This window comes from Hemiscyllium ocellatum, chromosome X (assembly GCF_020745735.1).
Source record: "Hemiscyllium ocellatum isolate sHemOce1 chromosome X, sHemOce1.pat.X.cur, whole genome shotgun sequence".
NCBI classification, from domain to species: Eukaryota; Metazoa; Chordata; class Chondrichthyes; order Orectolobiformes; family Hemiscylliidae; genus Hemiscyllium; species Hemiscyllium ocellatum.
In genome coordinates, this window is record NC_083453.1 from 15436490 (window position 1) to 15453073 (window position 16584).

Below are 16584 nucleotides of genomic sequence, written 5' to 3' on the forward strand. Positions count from 1 at the left end.
TGCAAAGTACATAAACAGTAAAGCAGAGGGTCACAAAAAGGGATGAATTTAAGATTTAAAATAGATACTAAGAAAGTCTTATGGGGAAAAAAATTAAATCATAAAATAGAAAAAGATTGGTAGTCTACAGGCAGATAAATACAAGTTGAGTTAAGACAAGATAGGGTCACAAAAGGACAAGTAAAATAAACTCAAGACTTTAATAAGCTGGAATAATAACACAAATAAAGTGCTGGAAATGCTCAGAAGGTCAGGCAGCCTCTGGGGAAAGTGAAAGAGCTTTCATTTCAGGTTTGATGATGGGGGTTCTACAGAAAGATCATTGTCCTGAAACATTATCTCTTTTGTCTTTCTCCACGGAGGCTGCCAGACCTTTCAGTTTTAGCTCTCATCTTCAGCATCTGCAGTATTTTGCTTTTCGGTTGGGATAATGAACAAATCTTTGCCTGTTTTCACTGAAGAGGCGATCAAAGGGGCACTGGTAATAGTAGAAGAGGACAAGCTGGATATTACAAAGGATTAGATGGAAAGGAGGTTTTGGACAAACTCCAGTTAATGTCATGAAGGAGAAAACCCACATCCAGGTGGATTTTGCCTGCGTATTCAAAGCAGCTACTGTGGAAACATCTTAGCATCTTCCAGTTCCACATTCAGGTAAGTATGATTGTTTAAACCCATCTTTCTAGTTGAGACCACCAATAGTCCCTATGAAGACATGACTTGGTTAGCCTGTACGAAGCAGCAATTTGTTCTGGGCAACCCTTTCAGGAAGGGGCACCTCAATCAGGCATCAGACTTTCTATCTGCTTTTGCAAACACCTAAAGTTTATTTGGAGCCTGGAGTTTTAATATTGAAATGGGAGATATTTTAGTGGGATAGGGCATTTCCACTGCAGAATGCATCTGTTTTTATGCTTGGAAAGTGAGTCCACTATCAATTAAATTCTAAACCAATGTGGTTTCTTGAAATTTGTGGGCATAAGATATAGTATAACCCTGCCAAACTTGCACTGATTTTGAGTTTTGTACCAAGTTGTGGGAAACGTAAGGCAACTGACCTGAGTAAATGTTTCATGAAAGGGAAAATTACAAATACAAGGTCATCACAGTCTCTCCTGTTCCAAACTACAGTCATACACAAAGATGGACCTACACACACACACACACACACCCAGACAAACTTACTCACAGACAGCTTAGACACACACACACAACCATAGAGACATAGACATACACAAAAAAACCTACTCACAGACTTGCAGTGAGGCACACCCTTCCAGACTGGGACCATTAATGACCTGGATGGAGGTGTTACTGGATATGGGCACAGCTGCTCAGTCCAGCTTTGTTAGCCAGCCATAATTGCTCTTGACCTAAGTGGCATGCTCAGTTTTTTCTAAAGGCAGTTAAGGGTTAATCTTCCCTCCATCATAAGGCCAGAAGTGGGGATGTTTGCCAATGATTGCACAATGTTCAGCACCATTCACAACTCCTCAGATACTAAAGCAGTCCATGTTCAAATACAACAACATCCAAATAATATCCAGCTGAGATGCTGCAAGTAACATGCGCACCACACAAATACCTGGCAGTGACCATCTGCAACAACACAGAATCTATCCATCACCCCATGACATTCAATAGTGTTACCATCACTGATGGGGAGGGGATGGCCTCATGGCATTATCACTGGACTGTTAATCCAGAGACCCAGATAATGTCCTGGGGACCCGGGTTTGAATCTGCCACAGCAGACAGTGGGATTTGAATTCAATTAAAAACCTCTGGAACTTAGAGTCTAATGATGACTATGAATCCATTGTCAACTCTCAGGAAAAGCCCATCTGGTTCACTAATGTCCTTTAGGGAAGGAAATCTGCTGTCTCCTTGCCTCGTCTGGCCCATGTGACTCCAGACCCACAACAATGTGGTTGACTCTTAACCGCTCTCTGGGCAATTAGGGATGGGCAATAAATGCTGGCCTAGCCAGTGATGCCCTCATCCCATGAAGGAATAAAGAAAAAAAATCAATATCCTTGGGGTTACCATTGACCAGAAGCTCAACTGGACTCACCACATAAATACAGTGGCTACAAGAGCCGGTCAGAAACTAGGGATACAGCGGCGCGTAACTCACCTCCTGAAACCCCAAAATGGAGGTGTAGTGAAGAGCGAAGAGGGTTACCTCAGATTACAACAGGATCTGGACTAGATAGGCCAATGGGCTGAGAAGTGGCAGATGGAGTTTAATTCAGATAAATGCGAGGTGCTGCATTTTGGAAAAGCAAATCTTAGCATGACTTATACACTTAATGGTAAGGTCCTAGGGAGTGTTGCTGAACAAAGGGACCTTAGAGTGCAAGTTCATAGCTCCTTGAAAGTGGAGTTGCAGGTAGATAGGATAGTGAAGGTGGTGTTTGGTATGCTTTCCTTTATTGGTCAGAATATTAAGTACAGGAGTTGGGAGGTCATGTTGCGGCTGTACAGGACATTGGTCAGGCCACTGTTGGAATACTGCATGCAATTCTGGTCTCCTTCCTATTGGAAGGGTGTTGTGAAACTTGAAAAGGTTCAGAGAAGATTTGTAAGGATGTTGCCAGAGTTGGAGAATCTGAGCTAGGGAGAGGCTGAACAGGCTGGGGCTGTTTTCCCTGGAGTGTCGGAGGCTGAGGGGTGACCTCATAGAGGTTTACAAAATTATGAGGGGCATGAATAGGATAAATAGACAAAGTCTTTTCCCTGGGGTCGGGGAGTCCAGAACTAGAGGGCATAGGTTTAGGGTGAGAGGGGAAAGATATAAAAGAGACCTAAGGGGCAACATTTTCACGCAGAGGGTGGTACGTGTATGGAATGAGCTGCCAGAGGAAGTGGTGGAGGCTGGTATGATTGCAACACCTAAGAGGCATTTGGATGGGTATATGAATAGGAAGGGTTTGGAGGGATATGGGCCAGGTGCTGTCAGGTGGGACTAGATTGGGTTGGGATATATGGTCGGCATGGACGGGTTGGACCGAAGGGTCTGTTTCCATGCTGTACATCTCTATGACTCTATCTGCAAGGCACAAGTCAGAACTGTGATGGAATACTCCCCATTTGCCTGGATGCATGTAGCTCCAACAACACTCAAGAAGCTTGACACCATCCAGGACAAAGCAGCCCGCTTGATGGGCATTCCATCTCCCACCGATGCTCAGTAGCAGCAGTGTGTACGAGCTGCAAGATGCACTGCAGACATTCACCAAATATCTTCAGACAGCACCTTCCGAACACACAATCATTTCCACCTAGAAGGCCAACAGTAGTAGATACATGAGAAAAGCACCACCCATAAGTTCCCCTCTAAGCCATTCACTATCCTGACTTGAAAACATATCACCAATCCTTCACTGTTGCTGGGCCAAAATCCTGGAATTCCCTCCCTAAGGGCATTGTGGGTCAACCCACAGCACATGGACTGCAGCAGTTCAAGAAGGCAGCTCACCCCCACCTTCTCAAGGGAAACGTGGGACAGGCAATAAATGCTGGTCAGCCAGTGATGCCCACATTCCACGAGTGAATCAAAACAAAAATCACATTGCTGTGGGTCTGGAGTCACATAATAGGCTTGGACAGGTAAGGATAGCAAATTTCCTTCCTTAAAGGAACCAGATAGGTCTTTACAATAATCGACAAAGGTCGTTATTTGATCAGTTTTTAAAAAATTCAGATTTCATGATTAGCCAAGGTGGGATTGAAACCCATGTCCCCAGAACGTTAACCTGGCGTTCTGGATTATTAGGGTAAAAAATGAGGTCCGCAGATGCTGGAGATCACAGCTGAAAATGTGTTGCTGGTTAAAGCACAGCAGGTTAGGCAGCATCCAAGGAACAGGAAATTCGACGTTTCGGGCATAAGCCCTTCATCAGGATTGAGGAGAGTGTGCCCAGCAGGCTAAGATAAAAGGTAGGGAGGAGGGACTTGGGGGAGGGGCGATGGAGATGTGATAGGTGGAAGGAGGTCAAGGTGAGGGTGATAGGCCGGAGTGGGGTGGGGGCGGAGAGGTCAGGAAGAAGATTGCAGGTTAGGAGGGCGGTGCTGAGTTGAGGGAACCGACTGAGACAAGGTGGGGGGAGGGGAAATGAGGAAACTGGAGAAATCTGAGTTCATTCCTTGTGGTTGGAGGGTTCCCAGGCGGAAGATGAGGCGCTCCTCCTCCAGCTGTCGTGTTGTTATGTTCTGCCAGTGGAGGAGTCCAAGGACCTGCATGTCCTCGGTGGAGTGGGAGGGAGAGTTAAAGTGTTGAGACACGGGGTGGTTGGGTTGGTTGGTCCGGGCTCAACACTTTAACTCTCCCTCCCACTCCACCGAGGACATGCAGGTCCTTGGACTCCTCCACCGGCAGAACATAACAACACGACGGCTGGAGGAGGAGCGCCTCATCTTCCGCCTGGGAACCCTCCAACCACAAGGAATGAACTCAGATTTCTCCAGTTTCCTCATTTCCCCTCCCCGCACCTTGTCTCAGTCGGTTCCCTCAACTCAGCACCGCCCTCCTAACCTGCAATCTTCTTCCTGACCTCTCCGCCCCCACCCCACTCCGGCCTATCACCCTCACCTTGACCTCCTTCTACCTATCACATCTCCATCACCCCTCCCCCAAGTCCCTCCTCCCTACCTTTTATCTTAGCCTGCCTGGCACACTCTCCTCATTCCTGATGAAGGGCTCATGCCCGAAATGTCGAATTTCCTGTTCCTTGGATGCTGCCTGACCTGCTGTGCTTTAACCAGCAACACATTTTCAGTTCTGGATTATTAGTCCAGTGCCATTACCACGACACCACCATCTCTGTAACGTAAACCACTGGCTGATAACCAGTGTCCATGGAATTGCCCCCCAGCAAAATTCAACTCCTTCCAGAGCAGAAGAGAGAAAATTCACCTTGAATTAAAATTACTTGTGAAGGTGCAATCTCTGAACTGGGAGTTTGCGAGACACTGTTCAATACATTTCGCTGTGAAAACCAGTCGTCTTTCTGCAATATATTATGGGTTACTCGGCATAAGCTATGTCCAACAGTTAATGGCACCAGAATAAGTCAAATGCTCCACTGACTTCAGTGGTGGGTGTATGAGAACCTGATGATTTTCCACTGGTTCAACAATAAATGTTTTGCCAAAAATGCTTACATTCCAGAAACGAATGTTAAAAAATCTATATTACACAAGATTTGCAGCAAATTGACATTTTTAAAACATTTTTGTCCAATGATACTCAATCAGAATGTAAAATAACCAGTTTCTAAGGTGTGCCCTGAACTAGTGCTATTTTAAGTTGGTTTCAACACCCTTTGATGTTTACACCCTGTTATTTCTCTGCAGCTTGTTGTCAACCTAACTCTGATATCACTGCAGTATGAGAGTCATCTGACTGAATTGAGAAAGTTGTGCGTCCTGTTCAATTTTTATTATGATGCACTTGGTCTTTGTAACCTCAAGACTGGAGTACTCTGTTGTGGCTAAATCACCACAAGTTACCTTTAATTCGGCTATTTATTGAGAAATCTCACAGGCAGTAAAGTACTGAAACAATGATTTACACTTTATTGCACCTAGCAACTAAATTAAGACCTCTCAATAAGCAAGTTAAGCCTAATAGCCTGACTTTACTATTACCCGATTCATGGTGGAACCTGGCCACAATCCCACCAATGGTAGTCTGTCTCTGGAAGTGTCTAGGATTCAATCTTTCTGCAAAGTTTTTCTCTGGACTTCTGCTAAAGGGGAGTTTTGCTGTTCAATTCTTACACAGGATTTCCTCCTTCAGATCTCTGAGGTGATAGATTGATGATTTCTTAAAGACCTTTCATCCAAAATATTGATTGTCCTCCTGGACTCCTTGAGAATGCAGCTTGCCTTCTTATCTGAAGTAGCTTCTTTGTTCCTTGCTACATTTGGCCTTAACTGGCTGTTTGAAGACAAAGCTTTCCTGTGTTTAACTCCTTAAATTCGTCTGTAGGCCAATTCTTGTCCTTTGTCGCAATAAGAAATAAGTGTCCTGAGGAAGGGTTAAACCTGAAACATCTCCACCTCCTAATGCTGCCTGACTTGCTGTGTTCTTCTGGCCTCCTACTTGTTTACCTTTGTGACAGTAAAGCATCCAGTTTATAAAGCAGGTGTCAAAGCAGTTTTATTCATGAAATCTCAAACCCCCTCCTTTCCAAGGCATGGCTTATTGTTTTCAGTCTCCGTGTAACAGCTTGTTCCTTAACTGCTTATTCCAGGCAGAGTTATTGCTGTTTTGTGTGTAACAGTTTTCTTTTGTCGATTCATTCAATCCATGAACAGTTATTAAAAGCTATGAAGTCAATAATATCACAACTCTGATGCTCCACCCTGCATAAACCCGAGCACATCCACAATTCTGCTATCCTATGTCTTAACTCTCACGAAATCCCAGTCACCGATCACCCCATGCTCACTAACCTACAGTGACTCCAGCAACTCTTCAGTTTTATAATTCCCACCTTTGGTTTCAAATGCGCCCATGTCTTTGCCTCTCCCTATCTCTGTAATCTCTTCCGAACCCCCAAACTCTATGCTCTCTGTGCCCCTCTAAATCCAACCTCTTAGACACACACACAATTTTAATTTTAATTGTTCCGCCATTAGTAGCTTTGTCTTCAGCTGCTTGGGCCTTAAACTCTCCTCCTTCAAACCTCTGACCTAAAAGCTACTGATGTGGCTTGGTACCAAAATTTATTTTCGAACATTCCTACAAAGTGCCTCAGGCTATTTTGTGATGATAAAAGTGCTTTATATAAGTACAAGCTGTTGTACAGATTTAAAGTTGTGTACAAGATGTTTTAAGATGGATAATAAGGTGCACACTCACAACTGCTGTTAATTTGAGCACTGTCGCACAATGAAATCAGCTGAGCTCAGGATAGAAATGGTGTCAATTCACTGACTGTGGGAGCCAGCCAGCTGCGACTGATCTCCTTAATATGCACATCAGACAGATGAAAAAATTGCCATAAATGGAAAGAGAACTGTGGCCAGCATTCCTTAACCACCCATGTTTTACAGAATGGAATCGGCAGAAATCAGCACAAGGATGTGTCAACCAACAGCCCAAACCTGTTTCTGAATGGAACACATTCCTTCAAGGACGTCTTAGAAACATGACAGCAATAAGAGCAGCCAGTTTGGCTAATAGGTCTGTACAGATATCAGATCCTCTTCAGAAGCTATATCCAAATAAATGGCATTATTCTGATGGAATCATTGACACTGCATATAACATTCGCTTCCCTCCCCGTGCTCCCTGTGTACAACATTCACCTCACTCCCCATCCTCCCTGTGTACAACATTCACCTCCCCATGCTCCCTGAATCCAACATTCACCTCCCTCCCCGTGTTCCCTGTATCCAACATTCACCCTCCCTCCTCATGCTCCCTGTATCCAACATTCACCTCCCTCCCTGTGCCCAACATTCACCTCCCTCCCTGTGCGCCCAGTATCCAACATTCACCTCCCTCCCCGTATCCAACATTCACCTCCCTCCCCATGCGCCCTGTATCCAACATTCACCTCACTCCCCGTATCCAACATTCACCCTCCCTCCCTGTATCCAACATTCACCTCCCTCTCCGTGCTCCCTGTATCCAAAATTCACCTCCCTCCCCGTGCTCCCTGTATCCAACATTCCCCTCCCTCCCTGCTCCCTGTATCCAACATTCATCACCTCCCTCCCTGCTCCCTGTATCCAACATTCACCACCTTCCCCGTGCTCCCTGTGTCCAACATTCACCTCCCTTCCCGTGCTCCCTCTATCCAACATTCACCACCTTCCCCGTGCTCCCTGTGTCCAACATTCACCTCCCTCCCTTCTCCCTGTATCCAACATTCACCTCCCTCCCCGTGCTCCCTGTGTCCAACATTCACCTCCCTCCCGGTGATCCCTGTATCCAACATTCACCTCCCACCCCGTGCTCCCTGTATCCAACATTCACCCTCCCTCCCCGTGCTCCCTGTATCCAACATTCACCTCCCTCCCCGTGCTCCCTGTATCCAACATTCACCTCCCTCCCCGTGCTCCCTGTATCCAACATTCACCCTCCCTCCCCGTGCTCCCTGTTTCCAACATTCACCCTCCCCGTGCTCCCTGTATCCAACATTCACCTCCCTCCCCGTGCTCCCTGTATCCAACATTCACCCTCCCTCCCCGTGCTCCCTGTATCCAACATTCACCCTCCCTCCCCGTGCTCCCTGTGTCCAACATTCACCCTCCCTCCCCGTGCGCCCTGTGTCCAACATTCACCTCCCTCCCTGTATCCAACATTCACCTCCCTCCCCGTGCTCCCTGTATCCAACATTCACCCTCCCTCCCCGTGCTCCCTGTATCCAACATTCACCTCCCTCCCCGTGCTCCCCGTATCCAACATTCACCCTCCCTCCCCGTGCTCCCTGTATCCAACATTCACCCTCCCTCCCCGTGCTCCCTGTATCCAACATTCACCCTCCCTCCCCGTGCTCCCTGTTTCCAACATTCACCCTCCCTCCCCGTGCTCCCTGTATCCAACATTCACCTCCCTCCCTGTATCCAACATTCACCTCCCTCCCTGTGCTCCCTGTATCCAACATTCACCTCCCTCCCCGTGCTCCGTGTCCAACATTCACCTCCCTCCCTGTATCCAACATTCACCTCCCTCCCTGTGCTCCCTGTATCCAACATTCACCTCCCTCCCCGTGCTCCCTGTATCCAACATTCACCCTCCCTCCCCGTGCTCCCTGTATCCAACATTCACCTCCCTCCCCGTGCTCCCTGTATCCAACATTCACCTCCCTCCCCGTGCTCCGTGTCCAACATTCACCTCCCTCCCTGTATCCAACATTCACCTCCCTCCCTGTGCTCCCTTTATCCAACATTCACCCTCCCTCCCCGTGCACCCTGTATCCAACATTCACCCTCCCTCCCCGTGCTCCCTGTATCCAACATTCACCTCCCTCCCCGTGCGCCCTGTGTCCAACATTCACCTCCCTCCCCGTGCGCCCTGTGTCCAACATTCACCTCCCTCCCCGTGCGCCCTGTGTCCAACTTTCACCTCCCTCCCCATGCTCCCTGAATCCAACATTCACCTCCCTCCCTGTGCTCCATTTATCCAACATTCACCTCCCTCCCCATGCTCCCTGTTTCCAACATTCACCTCCCTCCCCGTGCTCCCTTTATCCAACATTCACCTCCCTCCACGTGCTCCCTGTATCCAACATTCACCCTCCCTCCCCGTGCTCCCTGTATCCAACATTCACCTCCCTCCCCGTGCGCCCTGTGTCCAACATTCACCTCCCTCCCCGTGCGCCCTGTGTCCAACATTTGCCTCCCTTCCCGTGCTCCCTGTATCCCACATTTGCCTCCGTCCTCGTGCTCCCTGTGTTTAACATTTTCCTACTCAGCTGTTTTGCTGTATTTAATATTCACTTGCCTCCCTGATCTTTGTATCGCACATGCACCTGTGATTGCAGACATTTCCTCAGTTTAACATCTCCTTTCATGGACCGTACCGCACTCCCCCAAATCCCGACAAAAGGTTACGCCCGAAGGTTCGACTCTGTCGCTCCTCAGACGCTGCCTGACCTGCTGTGCCTTTTACAGTGCCACACTGTATCGACTCGGACTCTCCAGCAGCCGTAGCCCTCATTGTCGCCTTGTTGCTGCACTGACAGGGTCAATCAATGAAAACTGTGGAAGGAGGCTTGAACTCAGAACCCACGGGGGCGGTCTATTACCGATAGACCCACACTGCCTATGTATTAGCATGTGTCTGACGCCTGCTTAATGTTCTCATCTACGTAGCACTCCTTGTGCATTAGACTGCACGTTGGCCAAGGGATTTCACAATGGTGTCACCAGAACAAAGCACTTGCTGGGTTGCCCCCATCTCAGAGGATGATTTTGCCGAAGAACAGCGAACGGACGATTCAGGGAATGGGGATCGCCAGAGGTTCCATTGCAGAGGTAGGAAGAGAAACTATAACTGGATCGGTGCGATTTGAATTGCAGACACTGTCACTGAGCTAGTTAATGCAGTGGATGAGGTCACATCTTACAGGAGGATATAGACGGAATGGTCAAACAAGCTGATCAGTGGCAAATGGAATTCAAACCAGTTAAGTGCAAGGTGACACCTTTGGGCAGGACAAACACGACAAGGGAACCTATGATGGAATGGTAGGATCCTGAGAAACATTGAGGATCAGTGGGAGATAAAGTGGTTAAGAAGTTACATTATATATTTGCCTTGATTAGTCAAAGAATAGAATTTAGAAAAGGGAGGTGATGCTGAAATTACATAAAATATTGGTTAGGCCACAGCTAGAGTACGGTGTTCAGTGCAGGAATTGACATTACTGGCAGGGATGTGATCGTATTGGAGAGGGTGCAATGGAGATTGCCTGGGCTGGAGAGTTTCACTGATGAAAGGAGATTGGATAGACTGGAGTTGCTTTCCTTGGAGTTAAGGAGACGGAGGAGGGACATTGTTGAGGTGAAGGACGTAGGCAGGATACACAGGAAGAAACCTTTCCTATTGGTGGAGGGATCAAGTGACTGGGAGCATCGGTTTAAGGTATAGGGCAGGAGGTTGAGAGGGGATGTGAGGAAAACAAATTCAGGAATCTGGAACTCACTGCCTGTAAGGGATTCGGAGACAGAAATCCTCACATCATGTAACTGTTTAGATGTGCACTTGTGATGCCAGTGCTGGAAAATAGGATTAGGATAGATCGGTCGTTGCTTTCAACCAGTGCACTTCCCATGGGCTGAAAGGGTTTTATTTCGGGCCTTCCTCTCTGACTATGTAACATTCCTGCTTCCGTCATCTTACAGCTGTACAAGACAGTGGAAAGGCTACATTTGGAGTGCTGTGTACAATTCTGGTCACCCTGCTATAGGAAGGATGTTATTAAACTGGACAGGGTGCAAAAACGATTTACAAGAATGTTACCAAGACCAGAGGGCTTGAGCTATAGGGAGAGGCTGAAGAGGCTGGGGCTTTTATCCCTGGAACATAGGGGACTGAGGGGGACCTTACAGAAGTTTATAAAATCATGAGGGGTATGGATAGGTTAAATAGACAAGGCCTTTCCCTCAGGGTAGGGGAGTCCAAAACTAGATGGCATAGGGAAAAATTTAAAAGGGATCAGAAGGGTAAATGTTTCATGTGGAGGGTAGTGTGTAAATGGCATAGGCTGCCACAGGAAGTGGTAGAGGTGGGTACAGTTACAATAATTAAAAGATATTTGGACAGGTACATGAATAGGAAAAGTTGAGAGATCTGGACCAAATGCAGGCAGGTAGTGTTAGGTAAAGGGTAAATGTAGGGGTATGGGTGGGTTGCGCTTCAGCGAGTCAGTGTGGACTTGTTGGGCCGAAGGGCCTGTTTCCACACTGTAAGTAATCTAATCTAATCTAATGGGATGAGTTCAGTCTGGGAAATTTGGTCAGCATGGCTAAGTTGGGCCAAAGGGTCTGTTTCTGTGCTGTCTGACTCTGTACGTTTCCATGTGTCTAAGACTCTGGCTTTCACACTGTATAGTGGCTAACCACATTCTGGCTAAAATATTATTGTGAACATAACAGACCAACCCTCCATGTAGCACACTTCAGCCTGGGTACAAACCCATGGCTGCTGGGCAAATAATCTGATGAAACTTGATTTACAAACCTTTCACCCTGTGTTTGGAAATACAACATCTTAGGATGAGGCCCTAATTATGGTCACATTTCACATAAAACCAGAAGATAGCTGCAGCACAGAAAGTGGCCATTTGGCCCCTTGAATCCATGTTGCTCTCCGTAAGAGTAAGTCAACTAGTCCACTCTCCCGTCATTTCCCCTTAGTCCTGCACTTTATTTTCTCCAGATAAGAACTAAATTCCCTCTTACATGCCTCTATTGAAACTGCCTCCATCACCCACTCCAGATCCCAACCACAAGCCAGAGGTTTTAACAGAACAGAAAGGCCCATTGCATCCCTGATAGTTATCAAGCATCTTTCCATTCTCATCCCATTTTCCAGAAGTTGGCCCGTAACTGTATACAATGGCATTTCAAGTGCTCGTCAAAAGTAATCTTCAGATGCCCTGAGGTTCCTGCCACTTCTACCCTTTCAGGCTGCTGTTGACTCTTCTGTCAAGAGTTGTGTACTCCGTTTACTGAGATATGGCTTACTCCTGCTTCACCCGATTGTGCCTTACAACCACGGGGCTTCTCAATCCACTGGACAGACTGCACGGCATTCTCAGGCAAGGCTAAGGGGTCTGCCTCCTGATTAACACCGCCTGGTGCTCAGACACAAGATTAGATTCCCTACAGTGTGGAAACAGGCCCTTCGGCCCAACAAGTCCACACTGACCCTCCGAAGAGCAACCCACCCAGACCCATTCCCCTACATTCACCCCTGACTAATGCACCTAACACTATGGGCAATTTAGCATGGCCAATCCACCTAACTTGCACATCTTTGGATTGTGGGAGGAAACCGGAGCACCCAGAGGAAACCCACGCAGACACAGGGAGAATATGCAAACTCCACACAGGCAGTTAGCCGAGGCTGGAATCAAACCCAGATCCCTGGCGCTGTGAGGCAGCAGTGTTAACCACTGAGCCACCGTGCCGCCCCAAGACATTAACTCTGATTTCTCTTCAGAGATGCTGCCAGACCTACCGAGCTTTTCCAGTAACTTCTGTTTTTGTTTCCAATTTACAGCATTTGCAATTCTTTCAGCTCTCATATTAGAGTTTACCTTTCTCTGTATCTTCTCTGTAGCTGTAACACTATATTCTGCATTCTGCTCTATTACCCTGTTGTACTTATGTAAGGTATGATGTGTCTGGTTAGCATGCAAAACAATATTTTTCACTGTATCTTGGTACACGTGAAAATAATCAATCAAATCAATCACTTTTGGTGTCCAGTTGTTGTCAATCGCTCCAGGAACAGTTTCACCCTTACTGGTAGTGTCCCTACCTCTAGGCCAAGAGGGCCAAGCCGCCTGCCCCAGAGGTCATACAGCATGGAAACAGTCCCTTTGGTCCAACTTGTCCATACTGACCAAGGTTTCCAAACAAAACTAGCCCCACTTAGCTGCATTTGGTCCATATTTCTCTAAACCTTTCCTATTCATGTCCCTATCCAAATGTCTTTTAACATAAGAAACAAACGACAGGCAAAAGTAGACATTGGGCCACTGCAAACTGATGCTGGAAGCCTAGTGATGGGAGATAAGGAAATAGCTGGAGAACTTAAAAAGTACTTTGCGTCAGTCTTCACAGTGGAAGACATGAGTAATATCCCAACAATTAAAGGGAGTCAGGGGGCTGAGTTGAGTATGGTTGCCATTACAAAAGAGAAAGTGCTAGAAAAGATAAGATTTATGAACATCTGGGTAGGAATAACGTGATCAGGGATAGCCAGCATGGTTTTGTGAAGGGCAGGTCGTGCCTCACAAACCTTATTGAGTTCTTTGAGAAGGTGACCAAGGAAGTGGATGAGGGTAAAGCAGTAGATGTTGTGTATATGGATTTTAGTAAGGCGTTCGATAAGGTTCCCCATGGTAGGCTAATGCTAAAACTTCGGAGGTATGGCATTGAGGATACATTAGAGGTTTGGATTAGGAATTGGCTGGCTGGAAGGAGACAGAGGGTAGTAGTTGATGGATTATGTTCATCTTGGAGCGCAGTTACTAGCGGTGTACCACAAGGATCTGTTTTGGGACCATTGCTTTTTGTTATCTTTATAAATGATCTAGAGGAAGGACTTGAAAGCTGGGTAAGCAAGTTTGCGGATGACACAAAAGTCGGTGGAGTTGTGGATAGTGAGGAAGGAAGTGGTAGGTTACAGCGGGATATAGATAAGTTGCAGAGCTGGGCGGAAATGTGGCAAATGGAATTCAATGTAGCTAAGTGCGAAGTCGTTCACTTTGGTAGGAATAACAAGATGATGGATTACTGGGCTAATGGTAGGCTACTTGGTAGTGTGGATGAGCAGAGGGATCTTGGTGTCCATGTACACAGATCTCTGAAAGTTGCCACCCAGGTAAATAGTGCTGTGAGGAAGGCATATGGTGTACTGGGCTTTATTGGCAGAGGAATTGAGTTCCGGAGTCCTGAGGTCATGTTGCAGTTGTATAAGACTCTGGTGCGGCCTCATCTGGAGTATTGTGTGCAGTTTTGGTCGCCATACTATAGGAAGGATGTGGAAGCTTTAGAACGAGTGCAGAGGAGGTTTACCAGGATGTTGCCTGGAATGGTAGGAAAATCTTATGAGGAAAGGCTGAGGCACTTGGGGCTGTTCTCATTGGAGAAGAGAAGGTTTAGGGGAGATCTGATAGAAGTGTATAAGATGATTAGGGGTTTAGATAGGGTAGATACTAAGAACCTTTTACCGCTAATGGAGTCAGGTGTTACTAGGGGACATAGCTTTAAATTAAGGGGTGGTAGGTATAGGACAGATGTTAGGGGTAGATTCTTCACACAGCGGGTTGTGAGTTCATGGAATGCCCTGCCCGTATCAGTGGTGAACTCTCTTTCTTTATGGTCATTTAAGCGGGCATTGGATAGGCATTTGGAAGTTATTGGGCTAGTATAGGTTAGGTAGGATTCGGTCGGCGCAACATCGAGGGCCGAAGGGCCTGTACTGCGCTGTATCCTTCTATGTTCTATGTTCTAAAAGCAAAAAGGTCTTAAAATTGACAAATCTCCTGGCCCCGATGGGCTACGTCCTAGAGTTCTGAGGGAGGTGGCTGAGGAAATAGCAGAGGCATTGGTTGAGATCTTTCAAAAATCACTGGAGTCAGGGAAAGTCCCGGATGATTGGAAGATCGCTGTTGTAACCCCCTTGTTCAACTAAAGATGGAAAATTATAGACCAATTAGCCTAACCTCGGTTGTTGGTAAAATTCTAGAATCCATCGTTTAGGATGTGGTTTCTAAATTCTTGGAAGAACAGAGTCGGATTAGAACAAGTCAACATGGATTTAGTAAGGGGAGATCAAGCCTGACAAACCTGTTAGAATTCTTTGAAGAGGTGACAAATAGGTTAGACCAGGGAAACCCAGTGGATGTGGTCTATCTAGACTTCCAAAGGCCTTTGATAAGGTGCCACACGGGAGGCTGCTGAGCAAGGTGAGGGCCCATGGTGTTCAAGGTGAGCTACTGGTATGGATTGAGGATTGGCTGTCTGACAGAAGGCAGAGAGTTGGGATAAAAGGTTCTTTTTCGGAATGGCAGCCGGTGACAAGCGGTGTCCCACAGGGTTCAGTGTTGGGGCAGCAGCTGTTCACGTTATATATTAATGATCTGGATGAAGGGATTGGGGGCATTCTAGCGAAGTTTGCCGATGATACAAAGTTAGGTGGTAGGTAGACAGGCAGGTAGTACTGAGGAAGTGGGGAGGCTGCAGAAGAATCTAGACAGTTTGGGAGAGTGGTCCAGGAAACGGCTGATGAAGTTCAATGTGAGCAAATGCGAGGTCTTGCACTTTGGAAAAAAGAATACAAGCATGGACTACTTTCTAAACGGTGAGAAAATTCATAAAGCCAAAGTACAAAGGGATCTGGGCGTGCTAGTCGAGGATTCTCTACAAGTAAACATGCAGGTTGAGTCCGTGATTAAGAAAGCAAATGCAATGTTGTCATTTATCTCAAGAGGGTTGGAATATAAAAGCACCGTTGTGCTACTGAGACTTTATAAAGCTCTGGTTAGGCCCCATTTGGAGTAGTGTCCAGTTTTGGTCCCCACACCTCAGGAAGGACATACTGGCACTGGAGCGTGTCCAGCGGAGATTCACACGGATGATCCCTGAAATGGTAGGTCTAACATACAAGGAACAGCTGAGGATCCTGGGATTGTATTCATTGGATTTTAGAAAATTAAGGGGAGATCTATTAGAAGCTTACAAGATAATACATGGTTTGGAAAGGGTGGACGCTAGGAAATTGTTTCCGTTAGGCGAGGAGACTAGGACCCATGGACACAGCCTTAGAATTAGAGGGGGTAAATTCAGAACAGAAACGCAGAGACATTTCTTCAGCCAGAGAGTGGTGGGCCTGTGGAATTCATTGCCGCAGAGTGCAGTGGAGGCCGGGATGCTAAATGTTTTCAAGGCAGAGATTGATAAATTCTTGATGTCACAAGGAATTAAGGGCTACAGGGAGAATGCGGGTAAGTGGAGTTGAAATACACAGCCATGATTGAATGGCGGAGTGGACTCGATGGGCCGAATGGCCTTACTTCCACTCCTATGTCTTATGGTCTAACTGTTGTTACTGCACCTGCATCTACCACTTCCTCTGGCAGTTCAATGCACATCTGACCCAATCTGAGAAAAAAGTTGCCCCTCAGGTTCCTTTTAAATCTTTCTCCTCTCACCTTAAAAAATATGCCCTCTCGTTTGGTGTGTTATAACGCATCTGAGCGGGTTAATTATTCCTGCTGAAGGGCTTTTGCCTGAAACGTCGATTTTACTGCTCCTTGGATGCTGTCTGAACTGCTATGCTTTTCCAACACCACTCTAATCCAGAATCTGGTTTCCAGCATCTGCAGT